Source organism: Ambystoma mexicanum, chromosome 13 (assembly GCF_040938575.1).
Source record: "Ambystoma mexicanum isolate Mex_15411 chromosome 13, UKY_AmexF1_1, whole genome shotgun sequence".
Lineage (NCBI taxonomy): Eukaryota > Metazoa > Chordata > Amphibia > Caudata > Ambystomatidae > Ambystoma > Ambystoma mexicanum.
Genome location: NC_090938.1, coordinates 265018505 through 265043423, shown reverse-complemented (window position 1 = coordinate 265043423; position 24919 = coordinate 265018505). Strand labels below are relative to the sequence as shown.

Here is a 24919-nt window from a genome sequence, read left to right as displayed (position 1 = left end):
ACACCATCCATGCTCAGCCCTTGTTGGACCAGCCCATTGTGGCACCAGACCTGGCTGACTCCATGGCTGACTTCCAGGTCAGCAGGCCTATGACACGTGCGCTGGTGCACGTTGATGTCAGCATGCCACGTGCATCTGGGGCAGCAAGGTCATCTGCTGCCCCAAGTAGGCAGGGCGGAGAGGCTGCAGGGGCAGCTGCGGCTCCATTCACCCCAGCTCTCACACACCCAGCCAGGACAGTGTCGGTCCTAGTCCATCCTGCTGACATTCCCCCTGACACCATTACACTTCAGCCAATGCCTGCACCAACTCCCATGCTGAGTGTGCAATCCCACACTCCTGATACAGAGTCCACCAGGGCTCCTGCCCCTAGTGTCCAGAGCGGCGCAGGACACTCAAGATCACCACCACCTTCCAAGCGGAAGAGGAAGAGTGCTCGTCCGGCACAGGCTGATGCCCCAGACACGGCTACAAAGTCCGGCCCGTCGAGGAAGCCCAGCTTCACGGATGACGAACTGAATGCACTTGTCGAGTATGTGTCCGCACATGATAACAAGATGGTCATTGTTGCAGGATCCAAGACCACACCTGCACAACGCCAGGCACACTGGCAGACCGTTGCGGACATCGTAAGTGCCCTTGGAATCGTGAGGCGCACAGCCAATTATTGCTATAAGCGCTGGAATGACCTAAATCGCAGGGCAAAGAGTAAGCTGGCCTCAAGTCATGCCGCAACTCTAGTGACTGGAGGTGGGTCTCCAGTAGTAGACATGGAACTCACTCCACATGAGTCAGTCGCTGGGACCTACGTCACGGAGGAACAGATCCAAGGCGTGGGAGATATGCCTGATTACGAGGCATTGTCCGGTGAGTGCACATGCATGTGTGTGTCATCCATGTGCATGGTGTGTGTGTGAGGGCTTCTGTTTGTGTGCCAGGTGAGAGTGTGTGCGCCTGAGTCGTATGGGTCAGCCATGTGCTTCATGCAATACATCCTGCGCAGCTGCATTTGGCCATAGCAGTATCCCTTCTGCCAACAGTAGACATCTAGCCCAACTGCACGCCAGTTGCCCTTGAAGTGTCACCTTGCCACAACATTGTTGCTTATTTTTCACTGTTCATTCAGTCAGATTGTTTGCATTCCACCACTTTTACTAGGCATTTCGCAGTCCTCTAGTCACATGTCTGACATGGCTATGGTAAAGTGGAGTGACTTTGTTACCTGGATATCATTTGTTCACACATGTCCCTGCGCAATTGGACCATTTTGGACTGGCAGCTACAGGTGAAAAATCTGACCTGTTTGAATTAGAAAAGCTATTACATGCGGGAACTGGACTGAATGAATAGGTGCTGCCCTCCTCTCCATCTTCACTCAATAGCAATGGTACATGCCATCTGTGTGATGGCATGTGTGTTTCACCTGGCAATCACAGGCCAATGTGTGATGCCACTGCCAGGCAGCATGCAGAAAATGTGTTCATCTTCCATCTTGGTGTCATCAATGTGTGCCATTTGCCTCCCCTTCATACGCAGTGAGGGTGCATGCATGGGAGGGTTTTAGTCATGTGGGACATGTGTCAATCAAGTACTGGTTCTCTTGCTTCTCAGCCCTCATTGTGTGCCATGGTGCTAATGCCTGTTTCCATTTCTTTGTTATTATGTCTTTGCAGGGGAAGACGCACCTGATACTGCTGGGGTTGTGGAGATGGTGCAGACCCAGGAGGGGTCCGAGGGCCGACCAACCACCAGTGAGGGATGTGGTGTGGTGGTGGGTGAGAACCCACAAGTGCTGCAGGTCGTGCTCTCAAGGGGTGTCTCTGGCTGCACCTCCCCCGAGCTGTACTCAGGTGTTGATTCGGATGATGAGACCTACGTGCCGTCGCAGGTGAGTGTTCCAGGGAGGGATTCTGTTCTGTCCCACCCACCTGCACCAGGGTCAGAACCCTCAGTGGGGATGTCAGTGTTGGCAGCTACGCCTTTGGTGGTTACGGATGCAGGGTCACACTCCGCGACATCTGATCCTGTTCCTGGGCCAGCAGATCAGAGGGGGAATGCAGTCCTGCAGCCTCAGGCAGTGCCGGCACAGCAAGGAGCATTTCGCCTTGCCCCAGACAGGTGTGGTGCCCGGCGACGTGGTGGCCGTACGCCACCTGGCAATACTGCATGGGAGCAATCCATTTACGGTATGGCAACCCAACAGGCAGCATCATCCGAGATGATGGCTCAGGCCATGGATAGGTTGGCCACTTCCATTGTCCCCCCTGAAAGGCTGATGGAGCGACTACAGCAGGCAACCGACTCCATCTGCCAGTCACACAGGGAGGACATGTTGGCGTCCAACAGGGACAGGCGGGCGGCACTGGCGACTCTGCAGGAGGCCATCTCCATAGAGTCCCAGGGCCACAGGGAAGCCCTGAGGCAGGAGCTCCTTCACCTCAGGATGACTCTTGTTGAGCTTGAGGCTTCAACACACCAAAGGACAGAACAGCAGCTGGAGCATCTCACCCGTACGCTCTCAGCTGAGATGCAGGCAACGAGGGCGGAGGTCCGGGCATCCCGTGAGTTGTTGCATGGGGACCTCCGCACACTCATCCTCCAGAACGAGACCTACCACACCCGCATGCTTGCAGCCATGGAGGAGCAGACTAGGGCCTTGCGTGGGCTGCCTCCCATAGTGCAACCACCTCCAGATGCAGCTGCACAGGGTGATAATAGCGACAGCAGTGATACTCCCACAATAGGGTAGCCGTGTGGGCCATGAGCCCATGGAGGTGTTTTTTTTCCCAGGATCCACACAGGTGGGTTTTGGTGTGCACCCTGTCCTCGGACCTCCTGGGTGGCCTCCCCAACCCCCCTGGGCCCATCAATGGCCATTTTTTATTTTTTTTTATTTTTCTTTTTATTTTTTTTTAATTTTTATTTTTATTTTTAATAATTTTTTTCCCAATTTTTTTGGGACAATTTGTTGCCTTCCGTGGTTCCTGTGGGCATACGCTGCATTGTGGCTGGGCACATGCAGGCTTGTCATGTATTTGGTTCAGATGCTTGGGTTTGAGTCACACACACCCCTCCTGCTTCCCGTTTCCATGGGCTTGCAAAGGGTGTGCCCAAGTGACATTGACGTACATGGTGACATTGGACTCCCACTACATGTGTGGGTAGTCTAGTCAATACTGTGTATACATTCCTAGTGTATATTGCTGTTGTGTTGTACACTGCATGTTGCATTGATGTGTAACTCATCATCTGTGTCTACCTCCCAATTTGCAGGTCCCTTCCTCATGTCTACACAAGGCCCTCTAGTTTGGAGATGGGGTCCATGTTGGCAGCAGTGCACCTACAACTCTATATGGCGCCAACACTGCACAGTTGGTAGTGGTGGGAGTGCAGGCATTTCCAGGTGGTGAGACTACTAATTTATTACATTTGTGATGTCATGTTAATGGTAGTACCTGCTCAAGTTTGTTGTTGGTCCTGCATTACTGTGAGCATTTCAGGTGTTGCAAGTTTCAATTAGGGACACTGTACATTGTGACACTAGTGTCATGTTGTGGGGATTACTTTGTTTACCTGCAAATAGCATGACATGGCACGGTGTGTCGTGTGGCGGTGCTGGGGATGGGTTGGCTAACATGGCACTGTCCTCTTGTTGCATTTTGCAAGTGGGTATTCATTTTAGCTGCTTGAATGTGTTTCTTCACAAAACTGCAATGGTGGTGTCTGTGTGGGTAGGGATGCACACATTGTAACACTTCCAGGTGAACAATCTCAGGCTGATATGGTTTTCACGGTTGATTCTCCAGACATTCAGGATCAGTGTCAGGTTGAGTCATCATTGATTGTCAGATGGAATGTGCCAGGGCAGTGTGCACTCCACAGGGGTGTGATTTCTATGTGAAGTAATTAGCCACTAGCTGTGTACGGGCTGCCTCCCCCCGTGCCCTTTCCCCCGTGCCCTTTCCCCTCCCATGCGCAGCGGCTGTGCATGTGGTTGGGGATGTGGGGCCACCACCATGTCCACGGCCAGGCCCCGGCGTGTTGCAACGTTGTGCAGGACACATGCTGCCACTATGATCCTGCACACTACTGGGGGAGCGTACAACAGCTGCCCGCCAGAACGGTCAAGGGAGCGAAAGCGTGACTTTAGCACTCCGAATGTGCGCTCCACTATGCCCCGGGTTGTAATGTGGGCTGTGTTATATCTTACCTGGGGTGGTGTGGTGGGGTTCCGAATTGGCGTCATCATGTGGGGGCTGAGAGGGTAGGCACTGTCCCCTGTGGAGGTGGTGATTGGTATCATCGGTGGGGTTGTGACCGTGCTCAGTATCTGACATGCATGCATGTGCAGTGGCATTCATACTCACCAAGCAGCCATGTATCGCCATGCCGCCCAGCTTCTAGGTCCCGGCTTAGGGTGGACATTCGGTAAATGAAGCTGTCGTGGGTGGAGCCAGGATAGTTGGCATATACTGAGGTGATGATTCCCTTGGCATTACATACTACCTGCACGTTGATGGAATGCCAGTGCTTGCGGTTCCTATAGATGTGCTCTGATGCCCTGGGGGGACGTAGAGCCACATGGGTGCAGTCGATGGCACCTTGCACTTTGGGGAATCGTGCCACACCGTAGAAATCCAGGGCGGCAGCATGCCTTTCTGAAGGTGTTCTGGGCAGGTATATGTGCCTGCGGACTGATGGGCGTGCAGTGATGATGTTCAAGACCTGGTGTAGGCAGCGTGACTGGGTGGCCTGTGATACCCCACCCACTATGGCACTTGTCCGCTGAAATGATCCAGTGGCTAAGAAGTGCAGTACATTGAGGACCTTCTCCAGGGGGCTGAGTGCTTGGGAGCACAGGGTGGGTGATGTGAGGTCATCCTCCCACTCACTCACCAGGTCCAGTATTATGTGTGGTGGAAACCTGTACCTCCCATACACCTGGTCATCAGGCATCCCGAAAAGGCTGGTTCTGGGTGTGAATATTCTGGCCCTGACTATCCTCCTCCTCCTCCTTTGGTAGCCCACGCCCACTGCTGCTAGGAACGGTATGTTCATCCTGGGTCTGAGCTTGTTATTTTGTTAGCGCGCAAATTTATGCGATGCGCGTGTTGTAGGCGAGCGTGTGACCCGCGCACCCCTGAAATCCAGTACCCAGTCCAATAGCGTGTGGAAATTCCCGCGCACCCCTGATATACACGTACATAGGCCAATCGCGCGTATGCGCACTTTTGTCCAATTACACGCGATGACACTCTGACGTGCTGTCCAATTACACGCGATGACACTCTGACATGCAGTCTTTCCACGTGTGCTCTGTCATCACGTGCTGTGTGGGAAACACTGTGCGGGTCACGTCACAGACGCGCTTACGCACTGAGGGCCTTTGGTCCAATAGAATCGCGTATGCGTGCTGACTTGCTTACGCGCTAAGGGCCTTTCCTCGAATTTCACGCTGACGTGCAGGATTTTCACGTGCCAAATCACTCTGTATCAAGCTGGCCACGCGAAAACACACGGAAGACCATGCTCCTGCCCAGAAGGCTGAATTACTGCCCCCCAGTGCCCCGAGCAGCCTCCCACGTGCCATCTGCTGCTGCCTGCCTGCCTGCCTGCCTGCTGCCACAGTGCCCTGCCATTTGGTGCCTGCACATCAGCCATCTGCAGGGGTCCAGTTGCTGTGTCCATCCCTGCTGGAACTGAAGACTCCTGACTGGGATTACATCGCTCCACAGCCTAGCCCCAGGACCCAGTTGCCCACCCACACCTGCCTCTGGGGTTGCCATGTCGGGCACTTCCACATCTGGCACCAGTGGCAACCCCAGGCCAGAGGGGCAGAGGGGCACCAGCTTCACTGCCACCAAAGTTGGTGTCCTGGTGGAGCATGTCCTGGGGCAGTATGATGCCCTCTTTGGATCGTCCCGCGCCAGCAAGGAAGGACGGGAGAGGATCTGGGGCGACTGTGTGGTTGCCATCAACGCGGAGGGGGTGGCAACCTGCGACGTCCAGAAGATCAAGAAGCGCTGGGAGGACTTGAGGTCCAGGACCCTTGTGAAGGCCCGGCGCCTCGTGGAGGGGGGCTGGGGCCGCATGAGTTCCATCCAGATGAGGGTCCTGGAACGTGTACGCCCAGCGCTCCACGCCCAGATCCTTGACAGGGAGACCCGTCTGGCGTTGAGCGGTAAGTGTCCAAGCATTGCTGTGTGAGACAGGGCATGTTGCGGTGTGCTGGTTCTCTGATACTTGCCTGTATGTGTGACATAGGCCATGTATGCATGTATGTGTGCAGGGACATCATGGTGATGCATGTGCGACCAGTGATGTGTGAACCACATGGTTGTTGCATGTGTGTAAATGCCACATGGGGAGCCCTATGCAGATGTTAGACATGAGAGCATGCCAGTCTCTGTTCCTGGACATGGGTGGGGGTGAGGGATGGGTGCTGATGGCAGGTACATATATGGTAGCCATGTCTGTGTGCCTGACCTGCGTGTCTGTGACTTGTGCATGCCATGGATACATGACACATGTGTGTGACAATACACAGATTCACTGATGCAGCCTAGTTACCCTTGTATCCGCTGTGTTTGGGGTGTATGGGGCCAGATGAATGTGACTGAGGTGAAGTGTGTGCATGTGATAGGCATGACCCATGATGCATGTGAGTTCCATATCATTGTATGTTTCAAGAGTCCATTGTACATGTATGGAAATGTCCATGGCATGCACCATGCCTGTTACTGTGTGTGTTTTGCCTGGACTGACCCATGTGTTGTGGAGGGACATGATGGAAGTGTACTTTGACAGTGGTACTCATCTGCTATTGCTTCCTGTCTAGGGGACCATTGTACAGTACCCTGATGCTTGTGTTATTTGTCTCCCTCTATGCAGCGGCTAGTGAAGAAGAGGGCGGAGACGGCGCTGTGGAGCAAGGCGGCGGGGATGCCCCCACGGCTGCAGCGGAAGGGGTGGGTGAGCCCCCACAGGGGCCTGCTACGGTGGAAGACGGTGAGGAGCCATCCAGGTTGGTGGTTTCCACAGAGGAGGAGGAGGCCGCCACAGGGGCACACATGGGGCCTGGTGGGGGCATCCCTGCTGGTGCAAGTGGTGCAGTCCAGGGCCAGGGGCAGGAGGCAGCACAGGTCACCGTGGAGGGGCCTGTGCATGTCGCTGTCCCTGACCCTGTGAGTGCACCACCATGCACCAGCAGGGTTGCCCCGTCCCAGGCCCGTCCGCAGGTAGAGGGGATGTCCATGTCACCTGACTCCCCTCCACCTGCGGACGAGGGGACCCGTGTCCGTATGGAGAAGGTCCTGATTGGGGTTGCGATGCGCGCGGGTGCAATTCGTGATGAAGTGCGTGCTTCCCGGGAGGAGCACGCACATCATCACGAAGAGCACCGTGCCGACGTGGCCCAATTGGGATCTTCCATGTTCGGGGGTTTCCTGCATGTGTCGGCCAATCTGGCGGCCCTCTCCTCCTCTGTGGAGGCTATACGCCAGTCGTTCTCCTTGCCGTCTTCCGGCCCAGATGCCACCAGGGCCCCCTGTGGACCTGCCCTGACCTATGCAGCCAGCTCGGTGGGGATCCCATCCCTGCCACAGTCGGGAGTCGGAGGTCAAGCAGGGGTGGACACCACAGCAACTGTACCCCAGCAGATGGAGGATGTGCCGGCATCATCAGGCAGGGCACGTGCACGACGGCGTCGGTGGATTCCATCAGCCTGGATGCCGTCGTGCTGGCAGAGGCAGTTGCGTCGGTGGCAGCAGCAGAGTCAACGTGGGAGGCATCATGGCTCGGGGCCATCAACATCGGAGGGGCAGGCATCGGCCGGAGGGCAGGAGGACCCAGGACAGGAAGTGTCTTCCTTGTGGCTGCGGTTGGGCCAGCAGATAGGTGCGGAGCGGCGGCGGGCGGAAGAGGAGCGGCTCACGATGGTCAGGGCGGAGAACTCCATGCGGAGGGACCTGAGGCGTGCCGAGTGCCTAGAGGCAATCCGCAGGGGGTTGGAGGAGCAGATGGCGTCGTCCCTGCAGACCCTCGGGGCCATGGAACAGGACCGCCTCCGGGACATAGACGAGGAGTTTGATGATGCCCTGGCCCAAAACACTACGGAGTGAGCCGCTGGAGTTGCCCGCCGCCTTTGTATATAGTTCTTTAGTTTTAGGTTTCATTTGTTTATTCTTATGATTTGGAGTCGACGGACACAGCTCCACTTTTTGTATATAGTTGCTTTTTTGTTAGGGTTTTTAGTAGGTTTCCTTTGTTCAGTTGGGCTCATGGACCCTTGGATATTTTGTAGATAGTTCTTCATTGGATTGTTTTATTTTTTAATTTTATTTTTTCTTCTCCATGGAGCAATGGTGTTTGGATTTTATTTTTTTTCTGTCGGATTGATTTCATTTTTAATGTGATTTTGAAGTACATTTTTTTGGTTTTTGGTGTTTTTCATTTTTTCGGACGGACATGCACCTTTTCTTTTTTTCATTTGCATTGTAGTTTGTTTCATTTCATTTGCATTCATATTTTTTTAATACATTTTTGTTTTCATACTTCACTGTGTGGTATCATCTCATTGGTTTCATGCATGTCATGTTGGGTGTTTTCAAATTCATTTGCAACCATTGTGTGTGACAGACATGGGTTCATTTGCTTTATGTACGTTGGGGGTGTAACATGTAATTTTCATTTCCATGTGGGTGAATGGGTTACTTGGTAGGGCCTTTTGGCTGTGGAGGCTGACCATTACGCACATGGTTGGTGATTGTGAGGACCTGGGTGCAGGGGGACATGAGTGGGGGCCTGGTGGAGGGTGCCCCTGCACTGATGGGGGGTGGGGGTGGTGGGAGACATGAGTGGGGGCCTGGTGGAGGCTGCCCCTGCACTGCTGGGGGGTGGGGGTGATAGGGGACATGAGTGGGGGCCTGGTGGGGGCTGCCCATGGTGGCTGGGGGGTGGGGGTGGTGGGAGACATGAGTGGGGGCCTGGTGGAGGGTGCCCCTGGTGGCTGGGGGCTGGGGGTGGTGGGAGACATGAGTGGGGGCCTGGTGGAGGGTGCCCCTGGTGGCTGGGGGGTGGGGGGAGACATGAGTGGGGGCCTGGTGGAGGGTGCCCCTGGTGGCTGGGGGGTGGGGGTGGTGGGAGACATGAGTGGGGGCCTGGTGGAGGGTGCCCCTGGTTGCTGGGGGTGGGGGTGGTGGGAGACATGAGTGGGGGCCTGGTGGAGGGTGCCCCTGCACTGCTGGGGGTGGGGGTGATAGGGGACATGGGTGGGGGCCTGGTGGAGGGTGCCCCTGGTGGCTGGGGGGTGGGGGTGCAGGGGGACATGAGTTGGGGCCTGGTGGAGTGTGCCCCTGGATGCTGGGGGGTGGGGGTGGTGGGAGACATGAGTGGGGGCCTGGTGGGGGCTGCCCCTGGTGGCTGGGGGGTGGGGGTGGTGGGAGACATGAGTGGGGGCCTGGTGGAGGGAGCCCCTGCATTGCTGGGGGGTGCGGGTGGTGGGAGACATTTGTGGGGGCCTGGCGGAGGCTGCCCCTGCACTGCTGGGGAGTGGGGGTGGTGGGAGACATGAGTGTGGGCCTGGTGGAGGCTGCCCCTGCACTGCTGGGGGGTGGGGGGGTGGGAGACATGAGTGGGGGCCTGGTGGAGGGTGCCCCTGGTGGCTGGGGGGTGGGGGTGGTGGGAGACATGAGTGGGGGCCTGGTGGAGGGTGCCCCTGGTGGCTGGGGGGTGGGGGTGGTGGGAGACATGAGTGGGGGCCTGGTGGAGGGTGCCCCTGCACTGCTGGGGGGTGGGGGTGGTGGGAGACATGAGTGGGGGCCTGGTGGGGACTGCCCCTGGTGGCTTGGGGGTGGGGGTGGTGGGAGACATGAGTGGGGGCCTGGTGGGGGCTGCCCCTGGTGGCTGGGGGGTGGGGGTGGTGGGAGACATGAGTGGGGGCCTGGTGGAGGGTGCCCCTGCACTGCTGGGGGGTGGGGGTGGTGGGAGACATGAGTGGGGGCCTGGTGGAGGCTGCCCCTGGTGGCTGGGGGGTGGGGGTGGTGGGAGACATGAGTGGGGGCCTGGTGGAGGGTGCCCCTGGTGGCTGGGGGGTGGGGGTGGTGGGAGACATGAGTGGGGGCCTAGTGGAGGGTGCCCCTGCACTGCTGGGGGGTGGGGGTGGTGGGAGACATGAGTGGGGGCCTGGTGGGCGCTGCCCATGGTGGCTGGGGGGGTGGTGGGAGACATGAGTGGGGGCCTGGTGGGGGCTGCCCCTGGTGGCTGGGGGTGGGGGTGGTGGGAGACATGAGTGGGGGCCTGGTGGGGGCTGCCCCTGGTGGCTGGGGGGTGGGGGTGGTGGGAGACATGAGTGGGGGCCTGGTGGAGGGTGCCCCTGCACTGCTGGGGGGTGGGGGTGGTGGGAGACATGAGTGGGGGCCTGGTGGGGGCTGCCCCTGGTGGCTGGGGGGTGGGGGTGGTGGGAGACATGAGTGGGGCCTGGTGGGGGCTGCCCCTGGTGGCTGGGGGGTGGGGTGGTGGGAGACATGAGTGGGGGCCTGGTGGGGGCTGCCCCTGGTGGCTGGCGGGTGGGGGTGGTGGGAGACATGAGTGGGGGCCTGGTGGGGGCTTCCCCTGGTGGCTGGGGTGTGGGGGTGGTGGGAGACATGAGTGGGGGCCTGGTGGGGGCTGCCCATGGTGGCTGGGGGGTGGGGGTGGTGGGAGACATGAGTGGGGGCCTGGTGGAGGGTGCCCCTGCACTGCTGGGGGGTGGGGTGGTGGGAGACATGAGTGGGGGCCTGCTGGAGGCTGCCCCTGCACTGCTGGGGGGTGGGGGTGATAGGGGACATGAGTGGGGGCCTGGTGGAGGGTGCCCTTGCACTGCTGGGGGGTGGGGGTGGTGGGAGACATGAGTGGGGGCCTGGTGGAGGCTGCCCCTGCACTGCTGGGGGGTGGGGGTGGTGGGAGACATGAGTGGGGGCCTGGTGAAGGGTGCCCCTGCACTGCTGGGGGGTGGGGGGGATAGGGGACATGGGTGGGGGCCTGGTGGAGGGTGCCCCTGGTGGCTGGGGGGTGGGGGTGCAGGGGGACATGAGTGGGGGCCTGGTGGAGGGTGCCCCTGGATGCTGGGGGGTGGGGGTGGTGGGAGACATGAGTGGGGGCCTGGTGGTGGCTGCCCCTGGTGGCTGGGGGGTGGGGGTGGTGGGAGACATGAGTGGGGGCCTGGTGGAGGGTGCCCCTGCACTGCTGGGGGGTAGGGGTGGTGGGAGACATGAGCGGGGGCCTGGTGGAGGATTCCCCTGCACTGCTGGGGGGTCGGGAAGTGGGAGACATGAGTGGGGGCCTGGTGGAGGGTGCCCCTGGTGGCTGGGGGGTGGGGGTGGTGGGAGACATGAGTGGGGGCCTGGTGGAGGGTGCCCCTGGTGGCTGGGGGGTGGGGGTGGTGAGAGACATGAGTGGGGGCCTGGTGGAGGGTGCCCCTGCACTGCTGGGGGGTGGGGGTGGTGGGAGACATGAGTGGGGGCCTGGTGGGGGCTGCCCATGGTGGCTGGGGGGTGGGGGTGGTGGGGGACATGAGTGGGGGCCTGGTGGAGGGTGCCCCTGGTGGCTGGGGGGTGGGGTTGCAGGGGGACATGAGTGGGGACCTGGTGGGGGCTGCCCCTGGTGGCGGGTGGGTGGGGGTGATAGGGGCCATGAGTGGGGGCCTGGTGGAGGGTGCCCCTGCACTGCTGGGGGGTGAGGGTGCTGGGTGACATGAGCAGGTGTGCAGGGTAGTCCCTTGTGGTGTGTGCTGCCTGCAGGGGCCGTGGAGGGTGTACAGGGAATACCTGGGAGCACACAGCCAAATCGCGTGTAGAATTTCCCGCGCACAACTGAAATCCACGTACCCTGACAAATAGCGTGTGGAACTTCCCGCGCACCCCTAGAATCCACTTACCCGGCCAAATCGTGTGTGGGACTTCCCGCGCACCCCTGAAATCCACATACACGGCCAAATTGCGTGTGGAACTTCCCGCGCACCCCTGAAATCCACGTACCCTGACAAATCGCGTGTGGAACTTCTCGCGCACCCCTGAAATCCACATACCCGGCCAAATCGCGTGTGGTACTTCCCGCGCACCCCTGAAATCCACGTACACGGCCAAATCGCGTGTGGAACTTCCCGCGCACCACTGAAATCCACGTACACGGCCAAATCGCGTGTGGAACTTCCCGCGCACCCCTGGAATCCACGTACACGGCCAAATCACGTGTGGAACTTCCCGCGCACCCCTGTAATCCACGTACCCTGACAAATCGCGTGTGGAACTTCCCGCAAACCCCTGGAATTCACATGCCCTGCCAATTCGTGTGTGAGACTTCCCGCGCACCCCGGTCTACACGCATACATATTTTTTGTCAGCGGGTGTCCGTGTTTGTGGGTACCCCTTTGCACGTCATTTGTCCTGGAAGGCCACAGTATAGGACATTCATCATGGCTGTATATAGGTGCTGTTTGTTGGCGCACCTTTTGGCGCACATTTCTTACAGGCGCAGAGACGCTACCGCCTGCTTTCTTGTGGCGGTCGTGTTTGTGCCTATGCGCTGGTTTGAGCGTGCGCTTTTTTCCCCTATTCTATTCCATGAATACGTGTTGTAGGCGAGCGTGTGGGCGTTCCGCGCACTTGTACCCTGTACTTCCCCCGTGACGCCCACATTTTGGCAAGTTGTTCCCCATTCCGAGTGTTACGCCCCGTGTTCCGCCTACTTTTGTTGCGTGCGCCGCGCTATGTGCGATTTTTGCTGTGGCCTGTGCGATATTCGCTGTGGCCTGGCGCACGCAGTTAGATGGCCTGTGCGCTAACGTGCGCCGCGCACTTTATTATCGCACATCCGATGGTTTTCTCGCGCACGGCCTTCCATGAATCGATGTGCGCTGCTTTTCGTGCGATTTTCGCACTTGCACTGCGATTTTCGCTATTCCACTGCGATTCGCACGTTTTTGGCCACTTGCGCCGCGCTAATTATTCCATGAATCGGCCTCGTCTTTGCCAATGTTCGAGGAAGTAGTTTGTCAGAAAAAGGGTTATATGTTGGTCTAGGAGCGAATGAGGCCCCAAAGTTGGGAAAGTTTCACAAACTTTCACAGCGGCAGAAACGAGTTCCACAACACGTTTTCACAGTACCTTAGGTATGAAGAAAAGCTGTAGCTGAGGTGGTTGTTCCTGGCAGTTCCTGCAGATCTCGCTGTTCCTGAGCTTCAGTCGTGAGGACAAGAAGAAGGACGTTGGGAGGTTCCTGCACTGCCCAGGGAAGAGGCCACAAGATTGGCTAAGCTATCCGGTTTTCAACAGCACTCCGAGGAAAACTTGACCAGTATGGAGACGGTGTCCATGTGGCTTACGAGTTTGTTGTTTCCACCAGCTGAAGGGAAGAAGTCGTCCTTGAAGGAGCTTCTCTATCGATGGAGTTTCAGACAATTCAGACCTGCAGCAGGGCTTCACCGGGCAAACCAATGGTCCAGGAGTTGCAGCAGTCGTCTTCCTTCAGCTCGTCTTCAGTTCTTTCGTTCCAGTGGCAACTCTACCTTTCAGTCCTGGAGACTCATCTTTTAAACAGTTTTCTCCCATTCATCCCAGCCTAGCTGCCACTCACTCAGCAGGGTGGCTGTCCTTGCCGCACAGTCAGCAAGCCAATCACGCCCGAGTGCATTCAGCTCTCCTAGGAGACTAAGCACAGGGAGTTTGGGGCACCTCCCTCACATACTGTCCACCCCAGACGCTCAAGTGCCAGAGGAGGGCTTCAGCACTGAAGCCTGCCAAAGGGCATCGAAAAAAGGGACCAAACCTGGTTTGGCATGCAGAGTTAAACACAAGAAGGACCTTTCCTAAAAGAAACAGCGAAAAAAGATGACTAGAGTCTGTTTTTACAGAGGGGTCATGGCCGTCATATTGAAAAACATGGCTGACCCGATTTTTAGCTCCTGGTGTTTGTAGTTGCAAAAATCATGCTAGTTTGTTCTAGAATGGTAACATTTGACTGTTACATGAGTGTTTAGACACAGGGGATGCCAAACAACACCTAAAGCACTCTATAGGAAGATAGTGTGTGCTGGGTCTATGAATTTAAAAGGACTAGTAAAGTCAATTTAACTTCACATGCTCTGGGAGATGGTAGTCAATCCGAGAGAAGGTATTTAAACCTTGAAGGTGCTGTGTGACACTCAAGAAAAACATGATGCTTATGGAGTTTGTCTAAAAACACCATGGCCCTCATTACGACCCTGGCGGAAAGGGGTTTACGCCGGCGTAAAGCATGGCGTACCTTTCCGCCTGACTACGAGTTCCCGTAGCGCCATGGTGATTTTTACGCCTGCTTTTTGCAGGCGGAAAAATCCATGGTGCTACGGGACTTGTTGTTAATTACGAATTTACGGTGGCGTAATTAACGCCTTCCCCACTCCCATTATACCCTATGGGGCAAAAATGGGAATGGGGAAGGGTAAATGGGGATTGGGGACTTACCGCCCCGCCAAGGTCGGAATGGGGCGGTAAGTCCGCCAACCACCATGGCGGAGTTGGCAGTTTAGCGCCATGGACCATGGTGCAAATTGCACCATGGTTCTCCGCCAGGGTCGTAATGAGGGCCCATATCCAAAGAACACAAACACAGAAAACACATTGAAAATGAAATGTTTAAAGTCCCAAATATAGCAAAAGAGCTAGAAGGCTCTAAGGTAGAGGGAATTAGCACTTGGGTGAGAATTCTCCCTAACATGGACCAAATGTTCCCCTCCCTCTCCCCAGAACATCCTAAAAACAATCGATACTTCAAACCTACTTCCTACACTGACAATATCATCCCGGCCTCCATCATTAAATAGTTGGTGGGCTCAGCACTCAACTCACTCCTCGCCATCATTAATGCCACACCTCACAGAAGTGTCATTCCCAGACACCCTCAAGACTGATCTCACAACCTCTTTTGAAAAGAAAGGCCATACACCCAGACCACCTGGCCAACAAACGACCCATTACAAACTTCCTGTTATTGGCAAAATCTTGGAACAAGTAGTCACTACACAACTACTTGACAGAATTGAACAATTACACCTCCTAAATGACTATCAGTTATGGTTATGCCACAAGTGTAGCTTTGTGACTGCCACCATCCAGGTGGTAGATTACGCCCTCCAAATCATGGATTTGGGTGACTCATGTGTCCTCTGTGATTTCTTGACTGCATTCAGCACTGTCAACCACTGCATCCTCCTCTCCCACAGAGCCGTCAAAATGGAATACTCAGGCACTGTCCTGAATTAGTTTACCTCTTTTCTCTCGAGTAGACACCAGGCTGTCCATGCTGCATTCTAACTGACTCCCAGTCTTCTGCGGAGTCCCTCAAGGCACCATCCTCTCACTGATCCATTGTAACCATATGTGAAGCCTCTGAGCACACTCCTCAAAGATCCCAATGTACCCATCCACCAATATGTGGATGACTCTCAGTTGTACATGAGAGTGAAAAGCCTACAGGACATTATTCATCTCTGTGAATACATGGCCATCATCCAGTTATGGATATCGGCTGCCTACCTCAAACTTAACCCATCTAAGTCTGAATTCGTCTTCATCAGTCCCTCTGCTAAACAACAACTGTTCGAACAATGGCTCAATGATATGCGTCTAGAAGGATTTAATCGGCAACACTCGGATTCAGCAAAACTACAACCAGAAGCAGATAGCCAAGAAGGCCCAAATGGCCTGGCTCCAAATCTCTTTCTGTTGCAAAATCAAAATCTTCATCCCACGGCAGGACTACAAGGCGGTAGAGCAGGCCTGTGTGGTCTTGCATATCGATGGGGGAAATGACATTCTCACCGGGGGCTCCCAGTTGCTCAATTGGTTCTCCAAAAAGAAGTCATCCACAGTGAAGTACATCTTATTACGGATGTGTTGAAATTTAACCAAATCACTCCCATCTTAAGTGAACTACAAGGGCTTTCTCTGCAGGCCAGGATAATGTTCAAAACTGCATGTATCATCAAAAAAGCAGTAACAAGTAGCACACCAGAGTGCCTGGCGGATAAGCAACCCATATCTGTTGACACATTCTCCTTGCAGAGCAAAACAACAAACCGTCTTGAATCGCAACTCGTCCACAAAGAGAGAAGCTGCAAACAATCCTTCTCTTGTCACACGCCCACCATCTGGTACACAATCCTAGTATCAGCTTGGAATGTCCCTACAATTATCCAATTTCACTAATCTCTCAAAACTTTGCTTTTCAATAACACCTAACCAAGGACTAATACCTATGGATGCACAAACCAACACACAGACCGCACTCACAGTACCGTGCTACTGTTAAAAGATGCTACCCCAAATGCTGGCTACTCACACTCTGTACTGTGCTCTGCTGTTCTCGAGCTAGTTCTGTGCTTTAAACAATAACATAAAATACAAAATATGTTTCTGTCATATGCACCCTTCCTGTCCCCAACAAAACAAAGCCTTTCACTATTTAAAAAACAAATCATGTGGATTTGTCAAGACTTGTTGTACTTTGCGGGGACTGAGATCTGCATTTTTGTGTAAAATGCTTTTCTATCTGTGATTAACTGAGCAAATATATGGGTGATAGTGCAGTTCTGCAATACAACACCACTTGTAATGTGCTAGAAACTAGAGAGGAGGACCAAAATCTATAACCTATGTATGCAAATGAGGATATTGAAAGCCACTGAGCAGCAACGGTCAAATGTGTTGGTAATTAAGTATAACCTAACAATATAGGAGTTGCATTTTCAAGGTTATTGCGTCACACATTTGAGATGTACGTGCTCTCTGGAGATTTTACAGAATGGGATATCAAATATATGTCAAGTATGAAATTCTGCATTGCAGATTATCCAAAAAAACATTTTGTTTATTGTACAGACGAACACACAATTCTTTTTCTTATTGTAGTAAAGCTGAAAAGAACTCAACCTTAACAGTACAAGTCAAAATACAAATCAATTACATAGATTACATTTGTTTAAAGATGAAAAAACAATCATGAATATTGTAAGCATGAAACAAAATATCAAAATAAAAAACAAAGTAACAGTATCATTATAAAACATTATATATGACATGTTGTACTTAATGGCAATATATGGGACACTGAGTAAACACTTCACTTCAGTATAATTCATGATTATTTCCTTTTCATCCATCCTAATTTAAAGACCTTAAAAATTGAAGAACTGCCAAAGCCAGTGAGAAAGGTTTTTCCAACAAGCATCTCTGGCACAGATATTCACTTTCGGCAAAACTGCCACCTCCCCGAAGAACTTGACCTTGATTTCCTTGGTCTTACCCAGACATGGTTCATGGCCAGCTCTGTCACAAGCTTTGACACTCTACTCCCTAATGGTTACAAGATCTTCTCTGCACCCAGGTCCCCCCTGTTCTGGTGGTGGTGTAGCCTGTAAGGATATTTGGCATGTTACAGCACAGAGTACAGCACTACTGCACAAGTAGCATTTTTTTTTTTGCAGCACCACCACAAGGGTGCGGTGCATTGCTATATGGGTTAGCAGATTAACAAGGAAAGACAGACTATTCAGTCAAAAACGATTTTAACATATAAGATGCAAATCTATTTTTACAGTTAAAAGCACACGTGTTCATTTAAAAATGCACACTATTTTTCACCTGAAATGCCTATATTGCTAGAGACACATTTGAAAATTAACAGCTAACATATTAACCATTAACCCGACTAATAAAACCTTATTTTAATATAACTCACTAATAAAATGTGTTCTCTACTGCAGAATTAGGCATACTTTGAAAACCAGTTAAATGAGTGTGCAGATTTTTTTTTTCCTCTCTTCTCTGCCTGATTATCCGTGTTGTTGTGCACAGTAACTGCAGGAGGAAGGAAGTCAGATTTGCAACAATTGCAAATGTATAAGCGAAGCTATTGTTGAAGAGTAGGAGGATGAGAGATGATGGATTTCATTGGAACACGTCATAAAGAGGGCTGAGAGGAAAGTTTTAGTGGGCAGTAGCAGGGAAAAAAAAAAGGGACATCTTTCTGCACTACTGGGGAGAAGACCTGGCTGTGGGGGGTGTCCTGCTGCAGTCGAGACTGGGGAAAGCTGAAAGAATTACCTTTCCACTGGCAGAGGCAGTCCTATCTGAAAAAGCTGAGAATTCCAGGCAATGACCCCGGCTTGAGAAGGCAAGCGTTCCTTTTTGCTGGAATTAAGCCAAGAGAGCCACATTCACAGAGAGAAGCCTCTGAACAGATAAGGTAATTACCTAACTGGGGGAGCTGTGTGTGTGCACGAAAGTATGCAGTCAGTGTAGAAAAATGAAAGTCCCGTGCGTGTCTTAATCAAGTGCTAATGTTGCAATTTAAGCTCTGTTCTCCGCCACTATAATTGCAGTGTGTCATTGAAAATGCTTTGATTGTTCCATTTTATTGCTGTAAAGAATGAGATCATGTCTAAATGCAACTTTTATAATACAGAAAATATTTGAAAACAGACGGGTGGTTTATTTTCTATTCACCATTACAATGCCAATGATGTGGGGAGATTTTTAAACAGTGCAATGGTCATTTTAAGACAGATGTGTGTATGTCAGAATCAGTATGAATAATTGTGAGTGACTGTAGTATAACTTGTTGGAGGTACATGAGCCAACGGGAAGAGAGACTCTCTGAACATAGCTCCCTACCGTATATAAGGTAGTGGAAATTACCACAAGACTACCACATATAGCTCTCTGTCGTAAATAAGTCAGTGAGTTTGCCCATGGTGGCGCACCAACACTATCACTGGAAATTGTGGTATCTCTAGAATGCAGGTCTGAGGTCTCTCTAGTGATCACACGAAAAATCTAAGCGAAGATAAGGGATTCTGGACATTGGGGCCACAAATAAAACAAGGGAATTATGCTCACCAAAATACCACCAACCACGTATACCAAATATGCAGGTCTGGGTGCTGAAATAATGCATGTCCATTGTATTATTGTTGCACATGGCCAAATCTGAATACAAAGAGTGATTATTGCTAAGTTATTTTTCGGCGGTAATAAAATACCGTCAGGCCCCAAATCTCCACAAAATACCCTACATATTTATGGTGCGTTGCAGGCCGGGAAAGTGATCACAGAGTACCTACTGGGCGTGGCAAGCGTGTCTCACACTGCCATTTGCACATTAAAGGGAACCCATTTTATAATAGCAGTGTACCACTAAAAACGAATTTCAGAATGTCACAAAGGGAAACCACATTCTCAGATCTAGTGCAATATTTAGAGGCAAAGTTATTTGCACATGGGAATTGGTCTTCGAACAGTACCTTAGAATGGAGTAACCGCATTCAGGGTGAGGTGCAGAAAGAAAAACTAGACAATATTTTTGCAGAAGGCAGCATAATTCAGGTCTGCCTTACAAGATTATTGAATGCAGCCGATAAAAGTGCAGAGAAAGACTGTTTAATACGGCTATGCGGCAAAATATGGTTTATTTTAAACAAGTCCCTGCGAATGCAAGAGAATGATACTCAGCTAATTAACAGGTTAAAGACTGAATTAGATGGGGCAAGTAAAAATCAGGAAATGTTGAGAGCAGAATTGGATGTATGCCAAAAAGACATGCAATTAAAATGCAGAGACTTTGATACTCAGTTATCCAAAAGCAAGAAACAATTTGAAGATAGTGAGCAAGAATTGACACACTTAAAAGCCTTAGTGGATCACATTAGGCAGGATAAAGATGAGGTTGTTTCAGAAATGCAGATTTTACAAAAAGAACATTGCGAAAAAGAAGGTGATCTCCAGAGTGCAGAACAAGAAATGATTAAAATGATCCAAGAAAGAGACAAGAGAAATAAAGAGTTCAATGAATGCCAAATGCAAATGTGCGATATGCAGGAGGCAATTAATAAAATGAGTGATGAAAATAATTATTTGCATGATGAAGCCAACAGACTCCTTAAAAAGTGTAAGGACTTAGAACAGCAAATGTGCATTCCCAGGTCCCAGGAGAGGCGGCAGGGTACCACATTCAATGGAGTGGAGGTGAATTCTAGCTCTGCCCAAAGAGCTAGTGCCCCAGTGACAGGACCGGTGACTGAACTTGGTTGCAGCGCCCTTGGGGGATTTGATACTCCCATTGGGGGCAGCCACCAATCTCATACACCTGAAAACAGGATTGAATCACAAAATAGTGCAATTCCATGCATTGCAACAAGTAGCCCCATAAAAATAATGAAATCCATTAAAGCCCTGATCAAACCATTTAAAAAGGGAGGTGAATGCTGCATTGAGGATCACTTAGAAGCGGTGCATGACATTTTTAAAGCGCTCCAGATACCTAAGGAACAGTACAGACAATATTTTCATTTAACTTTAGATGCCCCGACGGCCAGCATCATAAGGGGATTAAATGAACAGCAGAATATGACATGGCTGGAGTTTGAAAAAGAAATTAGGCGTCATTTTTCTCCTTTTCAGTCATTGCAGGAGGCAAAGAAAGTCGCGTACACTATTACTGCTGGACCTAATACATCACCTCGCCAATTTTTACAAGACTTAAAAAGAGCATTCTCTCGCTTTGATGTATCTTTTGACTCAAATTCCAATGAGTTTAAAACCGCATACTTCTATGGGCTACAGAAAGACATCATATCCCAATTGGTCCGTGAATTTGACCGTGACAAGTCCCTTGAATGGATTGTACATCAAAGCACCAAGCTATATGAGGTACTCTATTGTCAGGGTAGAGAAAGTGATAAAATGAAAGATACTAGGCCTAAATCTAAAGAACCCTCAGCCACAGTAATGGAAATCAGGTCAGCCAAAATGTCTCTTGAGTCTGCTCAAAGCCAAGGTAAAAATAATGTGACACCTGAACAAAGGGGTAATCAACAAAGATCGCCATATCCTTACAAGCCCTGATCTTTCCTGAGTGGATTCCTGCCTCTATCATTCCCACACACACTTACTCCTCTTTCGAATGCCTTGTCTGCAGGCTTTCTCTCTCTCCTCTCTTACCGTGACTACTCTCTACTGGCCCCATGTTAAGATCACCTAATTTCCTTCTGGGTGGGCTGACCTCTCCTCCTCCTTTCTTGCCTCTACCACTCAACTCCTCCTTCTTGGTGACCTCAATATCCATCTTGACTCTCCTTGTTCCTCCTCTGTACTCTCCCATGACCTCTGTGATTCCCTTTCCCTTTCTATCCTCCATTCTGGCCCGACTCACTCTGCAGGGCATACTCTTGATGTCTTGATCTCCTCTAACCTCCCCCTCTCCGTCCCTCTGACCACTCTTCTCTCCTGGAGTGATCACTCCCTCCTCTCCTCCCATCTCTCCCTTTCTACCGCCCAGGCCAAGCCAACTCCAACACTGCCACCTACCTTCTCTGACATCCGACCCATGAAGCGTGTGTCAGTTGAAGCTTTCGCTGCCACCTCCCACCCCCCACCACTGGCTGGCTCACATCCTGACACAGCCCTGCCTATGCCATACTCTTCCATTTCTGATACTCTTGATGCTCTTGCCCCTGTCATGAAGATCTGCTTGAAGCCCAAAGCCAAGTGTAATCCTTGGTATGACTCTGACCTAGCTACACTTAACCGTGAGTGTAGGGTGGCTGAGAGGAAATGGAGGACTTCTTGTTCATCCTCTGACAAACTGGCCTGTCGCCTGCTAGAAAGGCATTACCGACTCTCTGTCCACACTAAGAAGAGAGCCGACATCCAAGCCTGTGTCTCTGTGGAATCTAACAACTCAGCCAAACTCTTTAAAATCTGAAATGAGCTGGCCATTACTGCTGCAGTCTCTACCTCTCCTGTCGCCTCCCAGGCCCTCTGCATGGCCCTTGCCTCTCACTTCATCTCAAAAACCCAGGATATCCTGTCCACTCTCTCGTCCCCTCCCCCCTCTACTCCCTGATCCTCCTGTAAACTCTGGCCCTCCTACAGAAACCCCCCTCTCACTTTTTTGTCCTTTCCTCTTTTTTCCTCTGACGAGGTCTCTAGACAAGTCTGATCTATGAAAGTCTCATCAAAACAGGTTCTTCTGTGTTCCTCCAAAACCATCAAGGACCACTTTGACACCATTGCTCCAGCCTGGCAGATTTCTGCAACCACTCATTTGCCTCAGGAGTGTCTTCCTCCAAAGCACTCTCTTGTGCACCCTCTTCTCAAAAAATGCACAGCTGATCCTTCTTGCCCGGCTAACTATCGCCCAATCTGCATCACTCCTTTTCTGAGAAAACTTCTGGAAAAGCTGGCCATTTTACAGCTTAACCTTCCCTCTGACTCTGTCAGTTGTCTCCATGACCATCAGTCTCGATTTAGAGCGCCCAGAAGCATGGAAACTCTTCCCCTGAACATCTGTGAAGATCTGCTCTCCACCCTTGACTCTAACATCACCTCTGTCCTCATCATACCCAATCTTTCCTCTGCCTTTGACACGATCAACCATACCATCCTACTCAACAGTCTCTGTGACAACCTGGGTATCACTGATCAGGCTCTGGCCTGGCTGTCCTCTTTTCTCTCTGATCGACCCTCATAGGTCCAACTTGGGTCCTTCCTGTCATCTATCTCCCTTTCTACTTGTGGTGTTCCCCAGGGGTCTAACCTCTCACCATTGCTTTTCAACCAATACCTGGCAACTCTTGCCCACCGCATTGCCATTTTCTGCTCCAATTTCCAGTGCTATGCGGATGACACTCAACTCATTTGCAGGCTTTCCTGTGCCACCTCTTCTCCTTCTCTCATCTCTGACTGCCTATCTGCCATTCAGGATTGGTGTGCTGCCAATGATCTCTGCCTGAATGCCAGCAAGATGGAGATCCTCCTCATCGGCACACCTTCACCCTCCTTTCCTGTGGCCAGCCTCCCTTTGCCCTCCTCCTACCCCCACCTGTGAGGCTAAGAACCTCAGGGTCATCTTTGACTCCACGCTGTTCTTCTCAGCCCACATCTCTAATGTCTCAAAAAAGTCTAACTTCCTACTGCACCTCCTCAGAGGTATTCTACCTTTTCTCTCCTTCCCCCAGAAGCTTACTGTCTCTCATGCCCTGGTTCTCTCTAGGTTGGATTATTGCAACAGCCTCTTTCTAAATCTACCTGCTTCTACTCTCCGTCCTTTGCAACTTATCCAGAACAGGACTGCAAGACTTGTCCTTGGCCTCAAACCCTGAGATCGTATCTCTCCAGTCCTGAAATCTCTCCATTGGCTCCCAGTGGCTGCAGGGAATAACTTCAAGACCCTTTGCATTGTCCACAAGGCTTTCTGGGGCCTGGGCCCAAAATACCTTCAGCTCTCCCTCTGTAAATACCTTCCCTCCCGAGCTCTTCGCTCCTCAGGGTCAGTCGTCTTTCTAAGAAAGTAACTAGGGGTAGATCTCTATCTTCGGCTGGGACCTCCCTCTGGACCAACCTCCCTGCCACTCTTAAACTTGAGGAGAACCATCTCTGGTTCCGGAAGCACCTCAAGACCTTCCTCCTTGCTTCTGCCTTCTCTCCTCCTCTCCCCAGCTGATCTGTTCTGTCTCAGCATCATGCACTTCGTTACCCTCTGACTCTCAGGTCTAGGTACCTGCTCACCCTGCAACCCACCTACACTGCCTCCTGGCATTCCCTTGCACTGGGTCTTTATCTGTAACCCTACAGTCCCCCCCCCACCTGTTTTTCTGCACTTATCTGCAACACCCTGTCTGCTGCCTTATACCTAGCACTTGCCACTTGCTGGCTGCACTACCACTGCGTTTTGCTCTTATTTATTTATTTATTTATTTTCTCCTTTCTCAGCACTCCCCCCCTCTCATGCGCTGTCCCCTTCTTCCTCTCCCATGCACTTGCACGTTCTCAATGTCACTGGGCCTAGTAAAATCATTGTTTTTGTTCTTCCTTGTTCCCCTCCCTTGCCTTGTCGTGCTCTGAAACACTTGTGTACGAGCACGATACAAATAAAATATCAATATCAATATCAAATGATTGGGAGTGCGCATACTCTTTGAAGGTTGTTGCCACACTTGATAATAAGCTTGGGCAGTATATGATAATGGGCCTCATTATGACTCTGCCGGTAGCCCCTGGAGAGGCAAACGACAATGGGGACTTGCCGGGGCACTACAGCCCCGGCGGTCCCGGTAATACCCCATTACCAAGTGGCAGAAAATATTACTCTCCATTCCCATTTGAGTCCCATTGGACTCAAATGGGAATGGGGAGGACGGATGTGCTGGCACCATTCATGAATGGTGCCGGTGCATCCGTCGAGGTCTGCGAGTGTGTGCCGTTCAACCCGCCAGGTCAGACCTTTCCGGGCTAAAAGGCACCCGCTCGCAGAACTCGTAGTTTGCCGGTCGGGAAACAACGGTACTGGCAAGCTTCCTGGTACTGTTGCATCCAGACGGGCAAACATGTAATGACCCCCATTGTATTTCCAAGGACTCCAGCTGACTGGCATTGTTACAAAATCTACAGCAACCTATAGCACTTGCCTGAGAACAATGTCGACTGATGATTTCACCAGCAAAGTTCGCACTCACTTTTTTTCCTTGTGCCAATCTCATATGGAGAATGATCACAATAGGTGTATTTCCACGGCAGCACGAGAGTTTACATTTTTTAGAAAGATGGAATTTGCTAGTTGTAGCCCTCCACCCAAATAGTTACAATGTAAAACTGAACAACAACGCTCATTCCAGGTGCTTTCCAGGTGCCTGGTCGCCGAGGCAGACCAGGCATAGGGGAAGGTTGTGCCAGTGAGTGCACACATTTCCGTGCAACCCTCTGTGAAACAAGGATATGCTCAAATGTACACCGGGCACGAGATGCATATGCCCTTCCTGTGTAATTTGCATCTGCCACCAGTCGATGTGCAGGAAATATGTGCACTATCAAATTAACGTCATAAATAAGGCAAGATGGAAACTGTG

The 24919-nt window shown here is 52.0% G+C and overlaps 1 protein-coding gene across 1 annotated transcript in view; it reads right to left on the bottom strand.

Annotated features, from left to right (window-relative positions):
* The window catches only part of KLHL33 (kelch like family member 33), a 710631-nt gene that overhangs the window by 676601 nt on the left and 9111 nt on the right, over positions 1–24919 (bottom strand). The gene's annotated exons all lie outside the window — the stretch shown is intronic.